This window comes from Coenobita brevimanus, chromosome 26 (genome assembly GCF_032717465.1).
Source record: "Coenobita brevimanus isolate Jiangsu-jjx chromosome 26, ASM3271746v2, whole genome shotgun sequence".
Taxonomy (NCBI): Eukaryota; Metazoa; Arthropoda; class Malacostraca; order Decapoda; family Coenobitidae; genus Coenobita; species Coenobita brevimanus.
Window position 1 is genome coordinate 30,585,373 of NC_136979.1, and position 19,201 is coordinate 30,604,573.

A 19,201-nucleotide genomic window follows, 5' to 3' on the forward strand; every position below is an offset into this window, starting at 1 on the left:
TGAAACAGCCACTTGTCAAAGTGCAATTACCCATAACCATTATGTCAGGAGCAATTATACGTGTCATAGTAGAGGGAAATTATTATAATTAACGCAAGAAGTGAGTACAGAAAAACAAAGAGCTATTTTTTTCCCACACACCTACGGGGCCCCATGAAATGGGCAGAAAGCCCTTTGGGGAGCCACATGGACAGGGTGTTGACCCATCCTTACGACGGTGAGCAAGGAAAAGTCGAGGATCGAGTGGAATTTTCGCACTGTGGCGCAGCAGAGATCCCCTTCACCCTTTCCACCATCCTGGGTGATGGGGACATTGTTATGACTGATAAACTAAAGGTTTTCTTGAGAGAGACCGGACTGATCAGAGTGATTTGACTTTTCTACTGGATGATTATGGTTTTTATGGACTGTTAATATGTATATATTGTACTATTAATTAGTGTTGACAATTGATATATTTGAAATAGTTCCTCCTCCCACTAATCTATTTCTAATATTGATGTCCCCTACATTAAATCCAGTTCCACGACTGACAGTCCCAAGCTGATGAGTGCAAGTGTGCAATATAGAAAGGTATTGGGCACTTGTAGTCGATGGTGGTCTGTTGGGCGAGGTTCTTCACTTTTTGTACATATGTAAACATATTGCACAGTCTAATTACAACCACTGCTGCTCTGTCAGATGCACTGCTGAATTTAACAATGTTGTCTGCAATATTTCTGTTAATTAGAAATCCTACACCACCAACTCTTTCATTTTCCCTTCCTCTGTGGTAAAATAGGTGGCCACTGTCATTTAGCTGAATTACTTTTTCTTCTTTTCTGTGGGTCTCACTCAAACCTACAATATCTCAACTAATGTTTTCCAGTTCGGCCATTAAGTTATCAAGTTTGTAATCTTCAGCGAGGCTTCTTACATTGTATGCATAGATCTTCATTGATTTAAGAGTGTTTAATATCCCAGTCTCTATCTTGTCAACACAGTGCTTATATATATATATATATATATATATATATATATATATATATATATATATATATATATATATATATATGCCTTAATGACCAGGGGCTTCGGCACAATGGTCGATAGGCAACAACAACAACAAAAGGGATTTTCCACATTCCATCCAAGGATGCCCGGGCAGTGTTACAATCACCACTCTGGTCAGTGCTGCCAACGCTAGTCAGCGAGTCCAAGGTCACTGGCAGTGGCGCGTGCTTGGAACCAGCCTGCCTAAGTGTATAAAAACAGTCGTATTCAACTTATCCTTACTCATCGACGGGACCACCTGGAGACCTCGGGATACCTTCATTTGAAAGAGGAAGAGTTGTTGAGTCTTATGCTTATTTATTTTTTTTCTCTAGGTATTATAGTTTGGCAGATATTAGGGTTTGAAGTAAGGGTATTTTTCCAAAAAATCTCAGAAATTCCCTGTAAGGAGGAGCGGGTGACGGCGGGAAACCTCCAGCGGATAAAGGTTAAAGTGTGGAGAAAGGCTGAGAGCAGCCATGTGGAGACTCAGGATACGCTGAGACCAAATGGATGCCCTAGTAGTCTCTAATAGCCTATTAAGGATTTAGTAACCTACCACAGAAGTCAGTTATTAAAAAGAAAAACAACAAAAATAATTCTGTTCCAGTCTTTACAGTAGTAATGTCAGGATTAAAGCCCGTTTGGAATAGAGAAATGGTGACCGTAGTGATTCCCAGCATTACCGATAATGGTAACAGAAAGCTCTGAAAATGTATAGGAAAGAATATGGCAAGAAATGAAGACGTTCTCACCGCTATCTTATTAAATATACAGGTGTATTAGCAGGAAACAAATACCAGCACTATGTACACAGTGTTTTGAAGTCGACAGTATCGAAATCACGGAAAATGCGTCCTTACACAATTTGATAAGAAAGGTGATACAAAAGATCTAACCTGTGTCCGCTGTACCTTCTCCTTGTTGTTTAAAAAGTTCAAACAAGTCCTAGTGAATCGAACCAGTTTTATATTAACTCACTTGGGCCCAGAGTCCTCAAAATTGGACGGAACTGGGTAATTTCAAAAGTTAATTAAGAAGGGAACCCCGACATAGGGACCTATGAATTTTGCGACTATAAGCCGACAGGCGGAGGGAAGTATGCTTCGTACCCTTCCGGTACAATCCCTCACACAGGAAGCCTGGGAGCTAATGGCTTAAATGTGCATCCGTCATGAGTCTTGCAATGGCTAGTAAATAACATACCACATTAGGGTTATTAATTAAATGACTGAAAAAACTTTAAGAATTTAAGAAATATTTATGAGTGATAGCTGTTTATTATGAAGCAGCATCTGATTCATTTAAAATATCCAGAAAATATCAGTAACAAGTGTTGGACGAAGAGACAGCTTCTCCGTAATTAGTCCCTGCACGTCTAAAGTAGTGTGGGGTTTCATAAATTTAGTCTGGGATGCTAAGGAAATATATTGACAAAGACACAACATTGCTTTTCCAGTTGAGGAAGAAAGGAACAACAACAAATACTCTGAACATGAAAAGTCTGAAAAAAGGACTGAAGATGAATATGAGTTATGTTTAACAGACAAGTTCAATACTTTCCATAAAATAGGATATGGAGAACAGGAATGTGTTGTAGAATATGCTTAGCACAGGCAGTTAAAATAGTTCCAGTTTATGAAAATGAATTCAAGTGAAGAACTAGAACTGCAAATGAATTGCGTTTGGTAAGGAAAAGTAACATGATGGAAAATAAAAACTGCCTTTGTATAGAAGGAATGATTAATATATGGTTAACATGTCCTTCCTGTTCTGACTTATGGATAAAAACGTGTATCTATCAAAGTCCTTATAATGCATACGAGTTAAGTTCAGGGAGGGATTAATGGATATACAAAAAGCTTTTTGGACAAGGGAACAGGCCAAGGCAACATAATCATCACAATTAAGAAGCAGATAGGTGTGGGCAGGTCTCGTGCTAAGCCCAACAGAATGCTAATGGGAAACCAGTGTAACAGAGTGGCAATCCCAGTGATGAACAAAGTTGAAGCGGTAGGCAGACATGAAGATGGAGCAGTCATATCCGCAGATTTCCTGGGACTGGACAGAATGGGCTAACAGTCATAGCATTCGCTATGATGATGATGATGATGATGATGATAATGGCAGACAAGATCAGTAACCTTTCTTATCATAAGAAGTTTTGAATTAAAAACAACACTGTAAGAAATGGCATTTTTTACACTTCTAGTGTTCTGAACTAAATAGTCTAACTTTACTTATTAACTTTTCAAGCTGTCTTTACCCTAACAGCGACGGGATTGGAAGTCACTGAACGTAGGAACTATCTCCATCTATGATACACCATACTATTTAAGGCAAGACGAGATGCTAGCCTTTCCATTTTAGATAAGGAACGAATTTATAAACAAAGGTATGGATAAACAGATATGTAGGTAAACGGAGCTCTGGATGAAGAGATTTATTGATGAACGATATACAGACAAACATACGCAGACATACATATCCAAGTTGTGGTTCTCGGTCATTCCATTTGAGGCCTGGGCGCCAATTGTCCTCGCACTCCCTAACTATTGAGCTGCTCACAATGCGTCCATCGCCACTCGTGTCCGCCTCGATGTACGTGCATAGATATAGCGCATTGTGGGGATTGCTGAAGCTATTGAATGCCGGCGTGAAGGGATTGCGGTGGTTGACTGAGGCCTTCAGTGCAATGGACTGACTGATAACAAGTGAGCAAACAGGACGAATTATGACAGTGCTTACTGGGGAAAGTTTTTGCTGTGTGTTAATATATAAAGACTGTTGGACTTTGGTTTCTTGCAGCTTACAGGCAAAATGGAATTCCTTACATTCCTACATAAGAATTTCATCTAAAATGGCGCATGCTTTTCTTGCCTGTTGTTGTTTTTGTAGTAGATGTTGCTGGTTTTGCCCTAGAAGAAAACTTAAAAGTACTACCCTCGTTCTGCCCATGCTGCACACTTAAAATGCTCCTCTATCTAGTTCATTCGCTTTAACTTGGCAGAGATTTTCGTCCTTTTGCAACTTTGTCTCCGTGGCTCAGTAGCAGAACCAGACATTGTTACGGCCCTGCATCTTTTCCACTGTACTTCAGCGTGATTTTACCTATGTTCTTGTATTAATATTTTCTTGTACTGTACTGTATTATGTATGATGGAAAAATGGCATCTAGTTTAAGTGGAGAGAGAATAGACGTATTGTGTTATGTCTCCGCCGTGCCTTGCCTACTAATGTCCCGTACGTTCTGCTCACCCCTCTCCACCCTCCTGACCTTTTTTCTGTCCCCCGTCAACCAAAGTTTTTGAGTATTACGTGACATAAATCTTCCCACCGCCAAAGTCGGCCCTCATCCAATACCCGCCTTTACAGGATATAATTATGTAGCTGTCCGACATGCCTCTCTATCGCGGACCATCTCGCCCACTACACTCCAGGCATCCACCACCAAGACAACCCATCCCTCCTGCTACTCGTTGTCCATCCAACCCTCTTCTTTAATATCGTGGATCTCATACAATTTGTAACCAGCTACCTACAACACTCATATTCAAAGGTTATGCACTCCTCATCTCTCCCACACCACGTACTACGCTACTATCCCAGCCCATTATGAGTGCTGTCCAAAATATATTGCGAGAAAGGGAAGCGAACACTGAGAGACGATTGAAGACTGAGCTGTGTGATGCTGATAGAAAGAAAATATTTGAGGGAAAGGTAGAGGTAAGAAAAAAGGAAAGAAATGCAGTAAAACTACAAGGGTCCTTTTGCCCCAGTGAAAAACAATAGATAAACCAGAAGCGCAGTGTGCTATCATTTCATCATGCAAGTTCTAAAGTGAACGTTGTCGTGGACGCATTGGGTAGTGGAACAATGAACTGAGGAGTTACCTGCATATGAATTGAAATTATTGGACATACAGCTTAAAAGATCACCTATGTATGGAAGTCAAAAGTGATCTGTGTGCGTCTGTATCAGCCTGGTTTCATCAGGGTCTGAGCGAAACACTCAGAGAACTGAAATTTTGCATGAGGATGTGTCTTAACCATAGGCAACATTTAAATTAGGCAAGATCAATTTTCGCAGTGGTCAAGGCCGCTGTAGCTACTAATAAAAATACTCTAACAATAATAATAATAACAATAAAAATAATAATAATAATAATAATAATAATAATAATAATAATAATAATAATAATAAAGAAGAAGAAGAAGAAGAAGATAGAAGAACCACCACCACCACCACCACCGTCAACGCCACCGCCACCTGCAGCGGCAGCAGAAGCATGACCTTCTTTCCTACCCTAGGGCAGGGTGAGGAATAGCAACGTCCAGACAGCCCAAGTTTGCCCAGTCTAATGGGCCACGCCTCCATTCACTCATCATTCCAACCCCCGGAATTCTGGCTCTATCTGATACGCCAAAAACTTTCACCACATTCTATAGCTTCACATAAATGTATCCGATAGAGTCAGTGCGAACGCTTTCACGTTAAAAAAGGGGTGCCAAATCCCTGATCATGTACTTCTTCTCACAACATTCATCCAGCTAGCTTTATCTCTTGTCAGTCCCATAGTCTTACCAACTTCCATACCTCTCTTCCTCACACACTCATCCACCATATACCTCCACCTTCTTGGTCTACCTCGCCTCCTCCCTTCTTCAAATGCACTCAGATATACCCCTTTCACCATTCTGGTGTCCACAGAGTTCCTCACTCTGCATCTTTCACGAATCATGTAATTTCGTATCCTGTCCACTCTCTGTACTCCACATACATTCTTCAGCAGTCCCATCTCCACTGCCTCTACTCTTGACTTTTCTTTTTCATGCCACATCATAGTCTTACATCTGTATTTAAAGTTGGCACTAACACTCCATGTAAGCCTCACGCAGCTGTAACACTCAAGCCTCTGTTTTTTATCAAGGCCTTCATAGCGCCAGCTATTTTCCTTCCTTGCGTCACTCTGCTTTCCACTTTTTTCGCATATTTTCCCCTTTTTCTCTGACTGTACCCAGGTATTTGAACTCTCTCATCTATTCCAGTCTCTCTCCATTCACTGTAACATCACACTGGGAGTCAATTTCTCTCTCAATAACCATTACTTTACTCTTTTCTACAATTACTCTCAAGGCACAACGCTCACAGACACCAGCAAAACTCTGCACTAGTCTACCAAGTTCTTGTTCGGTATTTTCAAGTGGCATTGCATCATCATCAAACAACAAATTTGAGATATTCCATCCATCACTATTCATTACCAGCGCCATTCCTCTCTCCATTACTCGTGTTTTTACTTCTCTCAAAGTAATATAATTTGCAGTATCTTCCTGTGCATTCAGAGAAAACTTGGACACTGCTAACCTAATTCCGAGATATGCTTGCCGATTTGAAAGAATTATAAAATCAATAAAGTGCGCTTTGTGAGCGCGTGACGAGTGAGTGAGCCCCATGTCGTCACAATTTCCCTCTTATATATAAAGACTTCGTTACTGATGAGATGATTAAAGCCAAAAATAGCGGGGTTCCCCTTCGTGATTTCACCATCAAACATAGCAAAAAAGTTAATTTAAAATCATAGGCGGAATCTCCGATATTCAACTGTTAGAGGTGATGCCAAAGCTCAGTGTTACGATGGAAAATCTTTATCTTGATTTCGTAACTGTGGCATTCACCGATTAGAGCCAACACTCCCTTGGAAAACTCGAGATTCCAAGGGATTCCTGGGCCTTCGTGGGTGAGTTTTAAGTTGCTAACAGAAGTTACTGAACGAATGTATCACATGCAGAAAGAATTGCAACTCCACTTCACATGGAAATAAAGTTACTAGCTTCTGTTTAGCATGACGGTCGGGTCGGGGCGCTCATTTCCAAACTTGCCTGAGAGTAAATACATCTAGCATGCTTAGCTCGCTTACTCTTAATAATATTACTGCGTCATAGAGAAGCTAGTATGTGGATGTAAAAGCCACATGATGGCAATGGTGACATATATGAATGAAATTCATCACAAAGGATATAAGAAGTGTAACATTCCAGGATACACTCAGAGTCAAATTATTATTATTATTATTATTATTATTAATAATATTAATATTATTGATAGTAGTAGTAGTAGTAGTGGTAGTAGTAGTAGTAGCAGAAGTAATCCAATCCACAGAAGGAAGTACCCAGGGGGACCCCAGTGCCATGGCTATGTACTCCCTGACTATGAGAGTGCTGCAGCAACAGATCAAATACGAGGCCACCAATGTAAAACAAGTAGTCTGTGCAGACTATCTCACAGATGGTGGCAAGATAGAAGAAGCGAGGAAATGGTGGAACTTTGTAACATCTCATACCCCAATGCAAGTAAGTACATCTTGATCGCGAAACCAGGTTACTATCAAAATGCATAGAAAGCCTTCCGAGACAAAAAGGTGATTGTGGCAAAAGAGGGTTAGAAGCATCTAGGTGCAGTGATTGGAGCAAAGGCATTCAACAGGAAAATATGTGAGTGATGAGGTAAAGACATTGGTAAAAGAAATAAATTTACTATCCAGCCACGCAAAAACAGAACCCCAACCAGCAATTATATATACAGTGCACTTACACATGGTGTAAAGCACAAATGGACCTTCGTTATGTGGACCATCCCCGAAACAAAGTTGCTGCTGCAACCACTGAAGGGTGCTATCAGAGAATCCTTCCTCCCATCACTGACCAGCGGCCACATCCCCACACCGGAAGAAAGGGATCTTCTAGCACTGCCACTCAGGATGGGAAGCCTTGGCATTGTACATCTAGCAGCCATGGTGGGCTATGAACATGGGAATTCACGTGGGCTAACCGAATGTTTCTCACAGAGAATTTATGCCCAGGCTTAGGCAAGTGAAATCGACCAAAAACGACAGATGGATATAGAGGCACAGTTAAACAGGTGGCGAGGAACAAGACAAAAGGACCAGCTGCAGCACATAACCGAACATCTTACATCAGACCAGTGCAGGAGAGTTGAAATGGCACAGAAGGTTGGGTCATCGAATTGGCTGACAGCCCTGCCTCTCAAGGCAGAAGGCTTCCACTTCAACAAGAAAGAATTTATTGACGACATTGCCTTGAGATATGGGTAGCCAATAGAGAACCTACCTCAACAGCGTGCCTGTGGCACTATCTTTGATGCAAAACATGCAATCATTGCAAGAAGGAAGGCTTTATGTGCATTTGACATGATGAAGTACGTGACTCACTGCAAAAATGCTACAGGAAACATGCCATGATATCACCATAGAGCCAGCTCTGCTCCCTCTGGACAGTGAGCACTTCATCCACAGAACAGCAACCACACCAAATGATGCATAAGTGGATGTCAGTGCTCGAGGTTTCTGGGCACTTGGAAGAAGGCTTCCTTCGACATTAGGATATATGATCATATGGCAGCATGTCACCGCGAACTGACTCGCGAGGCTGCGCACAAGGGGAATGAACGAGGAAAAAACAATCAAGAAAGGCTGAAACATGTGAACCAGAGTCGATTCACTCTCCTTATGTTCATGACATCAGGTGGGATGGATTCAGAGGCGGGGGGAATCGACTCCAGATTGGCAGAGGTTCTTTCTGAGAAGAACCATCAATCTCAGAGTTCTCTTATGGCCTGGATGAGATGTCGACTGTCTCTCTCTCTCGTGAGGTCTGCACTCCTATGCCTCAGGGACACAATATCAATAGCTCTCAGGCCTATCTCTCTGGAGAGTATTGATTACGAAGCTACTGTGGTCGAGAGCCGCATGGATCAGCGACTCCAGTAGATTAATATCTTTATTAGCACTGTAATGTTAAAAGAAAAAATAAAGTAATAAAAATAGCAGTATATGGCTGGTAACCACATTCATTGATGGGCCAACGGATTATAATATGGAGGTTAGTGTTAACCTTCACATTACAACTCCATATTGTGAAATGTATTGTCAAGCTTCGTCTTGATCTTCACAGTATAATTCCCAGACGGTTGGAGGTGATTTTGTAGTAGTAGTAGTAGTAGTATTAGTAGTAGTAATAGAATTATTATTATTATTATTATTAGTAGTAGTAGTAGTAGTAGCAGTAGTAGTAGTAGTAGTAGTAGTAGTAGTAGTAGCAGTAGTAGTACTAGTACTAGTAGTAGTAGAAGTAAAACAAGCACATTCTTCATTTATATCAAATCTAAATTTAAAATTCGTATAGTAAAATAGTAGTTCTAGTAACATTATATTTAATTTTCATTTAAAAGTACTACAAAAAGTAGCCATAGTTATTACTATTAATACTGTACCATAGTATAAAAACTTTAACACCATGGCCACGCCACAGTATTGTTGTCAGTGCTCCAGTAGGCAGCATAAGTGTATCAGGTGCTCATGTGCAACAAACAGGTCACCGTGTACATACTGTAGGATGGGACCTTTCTGTATGAATGTGCTAGGGAATCACAGCCCACCAGAAGCGGCACTTGACCGCTTCCAACATTGCAGGCGACAGATTGGTGACATGGAAATTGATGGGGCTATCACTGACAATATGCACGATCACACGGACATGCGTGGTGGTGAAAGACCCCGTGGTGAAGCGAGGGATAGGGATGGACGTCAAGATGCGAGAGATATGGAAGTGCTGGGTAGGTTAAATCACCATGGGGAAGTGAATAGTAGTGAAATTGGGAGTGAGGAACATCATGAGGTTTATAATAGAAATGAAACTCAGGATGAAGACCACCATAGAGGAGTGCATGAAAGAGGGAATCATCAAGGTATTATACGTCCTCAGAACGGTAGTGACACAAACAACGAGGAAGCAGAACAGCCTCAAAGGTCTGTGCGAGAAGGTCGTCCCACATACTGGATGGGCAAATCCCGAGAAAATGCAGTAACTTGGGTGAACACCACATATAATGAAATAGTTGGATGGTCGTCAAGTAACCTTTTTGAACCTCCGAGATGCAATGCTACAACTGATATGATCAAGGAAATCACTCGCCTGATAGCCAACTACAACAATAACACACCCATTGCCTCATTCTCTCTTAAGGTCCTTGCACTAATACCACATCTCTTCCTCAACAAGACCCGCCCAAGAGCTAGCATTGCAGAAAATATTAAGGCCATCCAAAGGCGGGTTGAAACATGGAAAAGAGGTGAAATCGACAACTTACTTGAGGAAGCAAGGGCCTTGCAGATGAGAATAAACAACCGAGGCAGAAAGAATCAAAATACCAACGATGTTGCAAGGATTTTTGGCAGCAAGATGAGACAGGGGAAGGTGTCGATGGCAACAAGATCTCTGTCAGCTGAATCTCCAAGCGGAATACTTGACCTGACAGATGAAACAATGCAACAACTAAAAGAAAAACCCGACTGCACGACAAGCAAGTGCCCAGTCAAAGCTTGACGGCAACTACACTCCTCCCAATCCCATCATATATGACAGGATAACTGGAGATATGGTGTGGCGGAAGGCAATGCAGACACAGGGAGGGGCAGGACCGTCAGGCCTGGATGCAAAATCTTGCCGAGTAATCCTCAGTAACATCAAGTTTGGGGAGGCAGCAACAAACCTATGTAACACCATTGCCTCATTGGCGAGGAAGATGGCTTCAAGTCAGTGCAGTAACATCGAAGCACTGACGGCTTGCAGACTAATCCCCCTTGATAAGAATCCTGGATGCAGGCCCATCGGGGTGGGTGAAGTCTTAAGACGGATTATAGGAAAATGCATCATGGAGGTGGTGAAAGATGATGTGAAGCAGGCAGTTGGCAACCTCCAGGTGTGTGCAGGCCAGCAGGCAGGAGGTGAGGCAGCAGTTCACTCCATGAGGAAAATATTTGAGGAAGAGGACTGTCAGGCAGTATTATTAGTTGATGCCTCAAATTAGCCATTCCGCTAATTTCAAGTTCCCTAACTCCACCCACTGTGGAGTTAGGGAACTTGAAATTAGCGGAATGGTCCACCAGAGGTACAATGTATAGGTGGCACTGCCAGCGACTGGAAGTGAGTTTCGACACTAAATGTAATTTTTGTTTGGAGGTACTACAGTGCAGCATTCCAAAGAATCATGGCCCTGGCTTAAAGATCTTCGGTGCTTTAGCATTTTGCACGAGTAAGGTCGTAATTTTTGCACTTTTCATATTTTCTGCACTTGATGACATTTGACCTCTAATCTGACCAATGTATCACATATTTGTACAATAGAAAGTTGTAGTACTGGTCAGTGTCAATAAGCATGCCAACTTTTATTCATTTCCATCCAGCCACTGGGGAACTAGGAGGACATTTTTAAAAACTGGTACTGGTTGCTAGGGATGCTGAGGCCAATCTTTGCAGGGTGCCACTGGAAGACTAGAGGAGAAAGGGGAAAAATGGATGGCACATTTCTGATAGGGAATGACCTCAAGATTCCGCCTAACGAAGTCAGAGCTTTGTACGCCCATTAGTAATGCTTCTTCGGCTCCAAACGTGAAAAGTAAGAAAAAAACCGGTTTTCGGCCACTGCTAGGCAACGAGTAGTTGCCTAGCTACCAAGACCATGCCGACACAACTAGGTCATAGTCTGGTCATTGTGTCCAAGTTTGGTCAGTACAAGAAAGAAAGAATACAAGAATGAAAGAAAACATGAGTAACAATAAGGGCAGCACAGAGCAGGCCAGTAAGAGGAAACAGTAGAATAACAAGGTCTTTCACTGGAGACGAAAGACCTTAATAATAATAACTAGAATTCTGAGATTGCTGAGCCAACATCCAAAGAACTCTACATTCCAGATGATAACGCTACAGGCCAGATTAGTATGACAAAAAAAAATCCACACTTATACATCAGATATGGTGTATAGTCTGTGAAATACTCACACTGTTAAGAGTGGCTGTGGTTAATGGTGCATTATTGATAATACATCATAAATTGAATGTGCAGAGATAAGTGTCATGATTTTTGTTCTAACGAACATCTACATGTGTGAGAATCTATAATTTCGTGTAAACCATTAGGGTATTGCCAAACCGAACACAACGAACGGGGAGATAACGTCGAGGATATGCAGCGAGGTAAGCATCAATGCAATGGCTGTCCAAATAAGAAATGGCAACCTCGCGGGGGACAGGTAGTCAGAAGCTGTTCATTGGTGCTGACATGAATGGGGATGTCGCTAGGCAGTGTGTAACATTTTAGAGCATGCTGCATCATGTAGCGACGAGCGTTGAGGGTGAGCGGGGAGACAAACCTCCCCGCTCATTCAATGTAGCCACCCACATCGGATTTACTGAGTTTTATCTTGTCGCCTCAGCCCTCCCTGTTCAAGTTTCCCTGCTCGTCGCGTTCGGTATGGCTGCACGCTTATATATGACAAGCTACTGGGTCATGGTAAATTAGACATGCAGAAAATTAGCATTTTCAGCATTCTGAGAAACTTTTTACGGTAGGTCCAAAAGTCGTCAAAAAGAGTAAAATAATACTGATTTGTCATAATTGCTGTTATGAAAACTTAAAAAGCACTCTTGGGATTCTGAAAGTACTTTCATAACTGTAGACCTAATATAAATGGACTTTTTTAACGACTTAAAAACTTTGATAGACTTTGACCTGTGACCTTGAGACCAAGGTCAAGGTCATTCATACTATGCAAATCATGCTCACTCATGGCCTACTACATTTCCACCGGGTTTGGTCAAAATCGGACAAATATTTTGCAATCTAGCTCTTTCATGAATGAGGCGGCCACTTTGCTTTTCCTCAGTGTCTCAAAAAGTATTTATTGGATCTCAGTATCAATACCAAGGTGCAGTAGCAGATGTTGACCACTACACACTGGAGCATTTGAAAAGCAATGGATTCAGTAGCTTTTGTTGCGCAGGAGAGCAAAAATTGAACAAATAGCACAGAAGGCGACAACGCTGTGTCAGAGATTTAAAGGAATTGTTCGAATGCTGACCTTGACTTGGACTGTTATAATACTTTGTTGACTCAATATCTCTATCTTCCTACGAAAACTTCATTGTTGTTAGCTATATAACAGATTTCTTATTGCTTTTGACGATTGTATTGTCGACAAATTCAGTATCACATCTGATAATAAAAAGAGTATCAGTTTTAGCAACAACGAAATCGAACAAACACCTCCAGCCAATCAGAATCACGGCAGGAACAGTGTTGCCATCCATGCCTGGCCAGATTAATTGGTATGAGGGATAGTATCCAGTGTATAAACGATTGGCAAAAGTAATAAAATGCCGAGGCTCAAACAAAGCACTGAGTTCAAAACTTCCAAATCAGCATCTCCATTTAAGCAGGACATAGATGTATATTTAAACAGAAAGCTATTACAGACTAAAAGGTAGAGCAAAAGTATGTGCTTTTGCATTGCAAGAGTTTATAAACTCATGTTTTGGTCTAGTGTAAGAGAAAATGGTAAAATCTGTCATACCTCCTTACAACTGAAAAAATTATGTATCAACTGGGAATAAAGTACAGTAGTTAATTATAATTATTATTAGCGAGGGAAAGACAAAGAATAAAAAGCAGAAAGGTCTGGCTGCTAACATGGGTAGGGTATCCTTACTAAGAATAATTTTCTTGTGGGATCCTTATTGTTGCTATATCATCATAGCACTTGAAAATAGTGTACTGCAGTCAAAAGAATTAATCATAACTGGTCTTCGAAACTAAACCAGGAACACCGGGTTATACTGCGCGCAGTATGCGGAGTAATACATTGCACATCCGCTGAAACTGGGAAACATATCTAAGTGTTAACATTTATCATTGTCTCATTCATTTTACATAATTCTTAGCGTGATAAACCATATATTTTATCTGATATGGCGTGATGAAGGCACCGAATTTTTACTTTATACTCACCAAGTTTTTATTAACCGTATGGATGTGTAGTGACCTAAACAATCTAAAACTCTGCCATCACTTCTTGGGGTGACTGTAGAAAGGTACGACACTCGTCTCAATCATTATAGGCTGTTAATGCTCTCAAGTCCACCACATCTTGTTTACTTTGCCAGTCAAGCTCTCCTATACATTGTAACCTCCATTACAATAGTTTAAATGTAATCTTAATCTTTTAAGTACGACAGCGTAATTTCTTTTTTTCTTGCTACATCCAGGCTGCATTATTCAACTAGGGAAAGACTTCTTGCATTGAAGGCGTTTGTGGAGACCATAATTCCTTCGGCTCGAAAAAACTATCTCAAGGTGATTAAACCTTGTGGTGATTGCAAGAACAGACCTAATGAGGGTGATCAGAGAACACAACAACGTCAAGGCCTGTGCCCTTGACCTTTGACTGATCGGCACAACAACTGAATTCCTTTTTCCTAATTCCTTGCACTATGTAAGTACGAGTATTGATCCGACGTAAATAAGACATTCGTAAAATGAAAGAAAAACATTCGAGAACCGAATGCTAATCGCCCGACAGAATATGTTGTTGGCCAAGTCCAAAAATTAGTCCATATCTTGATACCCTGAATGTTTCATGTTGATTGCTCAAGCCGTTCATGAGATATAATGATGCTAAAGGCGGGTGATAAAAACTAGTTGACCTTTGACAGACATTTTCTTAACCTTGACCTTGACCGCGAGTGCCAATTTTCGAACTCGTCCAAGATTTTGGATCCATCTTGATACACGAAAGGTTTCATGTTGATAGCTCAAGCCGTTCATGAGTACTATCTATCTATTTATCTATTGCCAGACTCCATAATCCCCTAAGGGGTGGCCATTTGACTTTGAATTATTTGTTTTACAGGGTTGGGCACTAACCCTCCACCAACCCACTTGTTGACACGTAGGGAGCACGTATGTTTTGGTTATATGGTTACCACCCAGCGCTGTAAATGGTTTCTTGGCTTATAGGAAACCATTAGGCTTGTCACTCAATGTAAAGCCACCTGTAAAGGAAAGAAAAGCAATAAGAACTGAGAGGAAAGATGAGAAATAGGAAGAGAGGAGGGCAGGCACAGAAAAAGAAATGATAAAGGCAAAGGAAAATGTAGGCAGCACTACATCAAGTGAGTGGATGATGGTCGCCACCATCTATGATGCTAAAGGCGGGCGATAAAAGCTAGTTGACCATTGGCAGTCATTTTGGTGACCTTGACCTTGACCCAGAGTGCCAATTTTCGAACTCGCCCAAGATTTTGGAACCACCTTGATACCCTAAAGGTTTCATGTTGATAGGTCAAGCCGTTCATGAGATATAATGGTGCTAAAGGCTGGTGATTAAAACTAGTTGGCCTTTGGCAGCCATTTTGGTGACCTTGACCTTGACCCCGAGGGCCCATTTTCGAATCTATCCAAGATTTTGGCCATATGTTGATACCCTTAAGGTTTCACGTTGATAGGTCAAGCCATTCATGAGATATAATGGTGCTAAAGGCGGTCAATAAAAGCTAGTTGACCTTTTGCAGCCATTTTGGTGACCTTGACCTTGACCCCACTTGTCCGTTTTCAAACTTCTCCAAGATTTTGGCCATATCTTGATACCTCGGAGTTTCTTGTTGATAGCTCAAGCCATTCATTAGATATAATGGGAACAGATGCACACACACACACACACACACACACACACACACACAGGCAGGCAAGAACATTATCGCTCCGCCTTCTAAAGGCGTGCGATAATAATGCTGCTACCTAGCTTGGACTTTGACCGATGACCTTTGATTTAGGTCTTTGCTCCACCTGCACCAAAATCGAGTTGTTCCTTTTAAGGTCAACGCACAATATATGGGCCTATTTTGAACCGAACCTGTTAATGCTTTAGCGGGATAACGCCACGCCTTCAACTTTGACCTAGTCCTCAGATTAACATGCACCAAAATGAGGTCACTTCTTCCCAAACCAACACGCAATGTGCTAGTGTTGATCCAAGTCGGATCAGATATCGATGAGTATTTTTTGCACATGGATCACAGTATCTTTGCCGTTGACGGAACTTAAAAGTTCTAACTTACGTCATGGAGTTCAATGTACTACACCGTATCTACTTTATATCTGCACTAACATATCTATGCTCTTATATTATCTGTACAGACATATGACATGCTTTGTACCGCTATCTCGATGACAGATCTTGGTGTGGCTTGCCATCGAGTATGTACCCTACGGCTTCCAAAAAGCCAGGGGCGAGGCGTGGGACAGTCACGTTGACGGCGTCCTCCTCTACTGAGCTGCCATCAGGGGAGCGCTGACGGGGTCGTAAACCTTCATCCTCTCAGAGGCAGTAAACGAAGAGGGTTCAGGCGACCTCCTGCACACACACACACACACACACACACACACACACAAGAAAAGAAACTAGCTTAGCCTACAGTATATCCTGTATGCTGCAAGGACGTAAGCACAATTATGTACTTAAATACATATGCATAAACCATGCATGTACATACACACTCATACTTTCTTTGTATCTGTCTGTCTGTCTGTCCGTCTGTCTGTCTGTTTCTCTCTCTCTCTCTGACACACACACACACACACACACACACACACACACACACACACACACACACACACTGATGTCCGCAGTGCCGAAAGTCTAAACTTAGTCCTCAGCTTGAACTCTTGGGTGTGGATGTTCCCGCTTTAAACACGTTAGGTCCGGCAGCTTCGGTCCCACGAGACTTTTAACCTCAATTCCCAGAACTAATAAAGAACTTCAGAGCTTTTAACTGTACTGGAAAGCAAGTCACCCACTGCTGAGAGATGCAGGACATGTAGTAACATTCCTTGAGGTCTGGATTCACTGTGTTGATGGTCGACGTAACAACTTCATCAGACGATGTATTCATTTCAGGACAGACTTCCGAGATACAGGGTTTGGATACGGCTTTCATTACTTCAGTTAGTGCTAGAGACCTCTCCTAAATTACATAAAATAGGCAGAAGGTAGCAAGAAAAAGGTGCATAATCATATCACCATACGGAAAGAGTTAAGAGTTTATGCAGAAGCCCAGAATACAATATTTTAAGTATATATATATATATATATATATATATATATATATATATATATATATATATATATATATATATATATATATATATATATATTTAACCCTTTGGATCCCAGAGTTGCTGGGTTAGGCACTGTTCCGGGAGGATCCTAAGGGTATATATATATATATATATATATATATATATATATATATATATATATATATATATATATATATATATATATATGGAGTCTGTGGTACAGTCGTAAAGTGTGCGTTTTCGTACATGGGAGAACCAGGGATCTGTCCCCTCCAGGGTAATAAACTTTGGGAGTGTTCTCCCGGCCATGTGCTTCTTTGGCGGACATAAAGGGTGCTGTGGTTGAACCAGTGTCCGGTACTATAATGCATGCTTGCACCCAATCGGCTTGCAGGGGCCGATTACACTTGGTTCACAAACTTTACACACATCCAAAGCCACTCCAACACTACAGTCACACTTACAAGCACATCTCACCCTACATACAATCTCTACCAGACAGCCTAAGCCACTTGGTAGAGATAAATAGGTTGTAATGTCCCCACTTCAGTTGGGATAGGCTGGTCCTGCAGTGGACACTTAACGGCTGAATATATATATATATATATATATATATATATATATATATATATATATATATATATATATATATATATATATATATATATATATATATATATATATATATCCCCCTGGGGAAGGGGGGATAGAATACTTCCCCAGTATCCCCTGCTTGTCGTAAGAGGCGACTAAAAGGGACACTTTTATCTACATTCTTTTTGCTCTCTTTCTTTCCCTTGTACTTTGTCTGTCCAAACCTCTGCATTTTAATTTCAATTAGTTTATTTCCTCTCTCCACTGTCTGGTTCCTGCGAGTCACTGGCATTGGCTCCATGGTAAAATATTTTTCTGCCTACGAAATCTTGATGAACTCTGGTGACGAAGCAATGGCCCCTCAGTCTCGTGCAGCCCTTAAGTGGGCAGGGGGTGCTAAGAATCCCACGGTGTAAAAATAAGTTTATACATCCAAAAAGAACCTTAAGAATAGGAAACTGGAATGTTCGAACTCACAATCAGGCTGGTAAAATGGAAGAGCTTATTTCAGTGTTCAAGGAATACAAGATAGATATTTGTGCTCTACGGAAACGAGGTTGCTTGGAGCTGATAAAATGAATTTGGAAGATGGTATTACTATGTTGGTTTCTGGTAGGAGTGATGGAAATCATTACCAAGGAGTAGGGTTACTGCTGAGTAGAGATGCTTGTAAGGCAGTATGTGAGTTTGAACCAATTAATGAGCGCTTGCTTTATGCTCGTTTAAAATCTGATCATGGTAATATCAGTATGGTTGTAGGGTACGCTCCGACAAATGAGGCTGCTGATGAAACGAAGGATGACTTTTATGAGAAGCTGCAGGATGTAGTGAATTGAGTGGCAAGACATGACGTGTTAGTTTGCATTGGTGATTTTAATGCGATTGTTGGTAGTAGTAGGCATGACTTTGAAGATTGTATGGGTAAGGAGGGTGTTGGTGTAAGAAACGAAAATGGGGTGCGACTTGGAAGCTTTTGTTTGGCAAATGACCTTATAATTGGTGGAACTATCTTTGAGCATAGAAAAATACATAAGACTACTTGGATTTCACCATGTGGTAAATATTGTAACCAGATTGACCACATTGCAATTAGCAGAAGGCATAGGAGTTATTTGCAAGATGTTTGCGTAAGGAGGGGGGCAGATGTAGGCAATGATCATCAACTTGTTGTGTCAAAGGTTAAAATAAAACTTAAGAGAAACGTTAATAGTAATTGTACAGGAGGTAATGATTATGATTTTGATGAGCTGAGAAGCGATGAGAGCACGAGGGAAAAGTTTCGGTGGGAATGTAGGAACAGGTTTCTAGTCCTGCAGACTTTGATGGAAGCTGAAGACAATGATATTAATCAAATGTGGAGAGAGGTAAAAGAGGTTTTGCATGAGATTGCTAAGGTTACTATTGTGAAAAAGGGAAAAGCGAGAAGGAAAAAGTGGATGTCAGATGAAACATGGAATGCAATTCAGAAAAGGAAAGAGGCTAAGTTAAGAAGTGAAGAACAACATGTTGGTGGCCAGGTAGTTGAAGTACTTAGAGCAAAGTACTGGAGTTTACATTCTGAAGTAAAAAGACTCGTTAGACG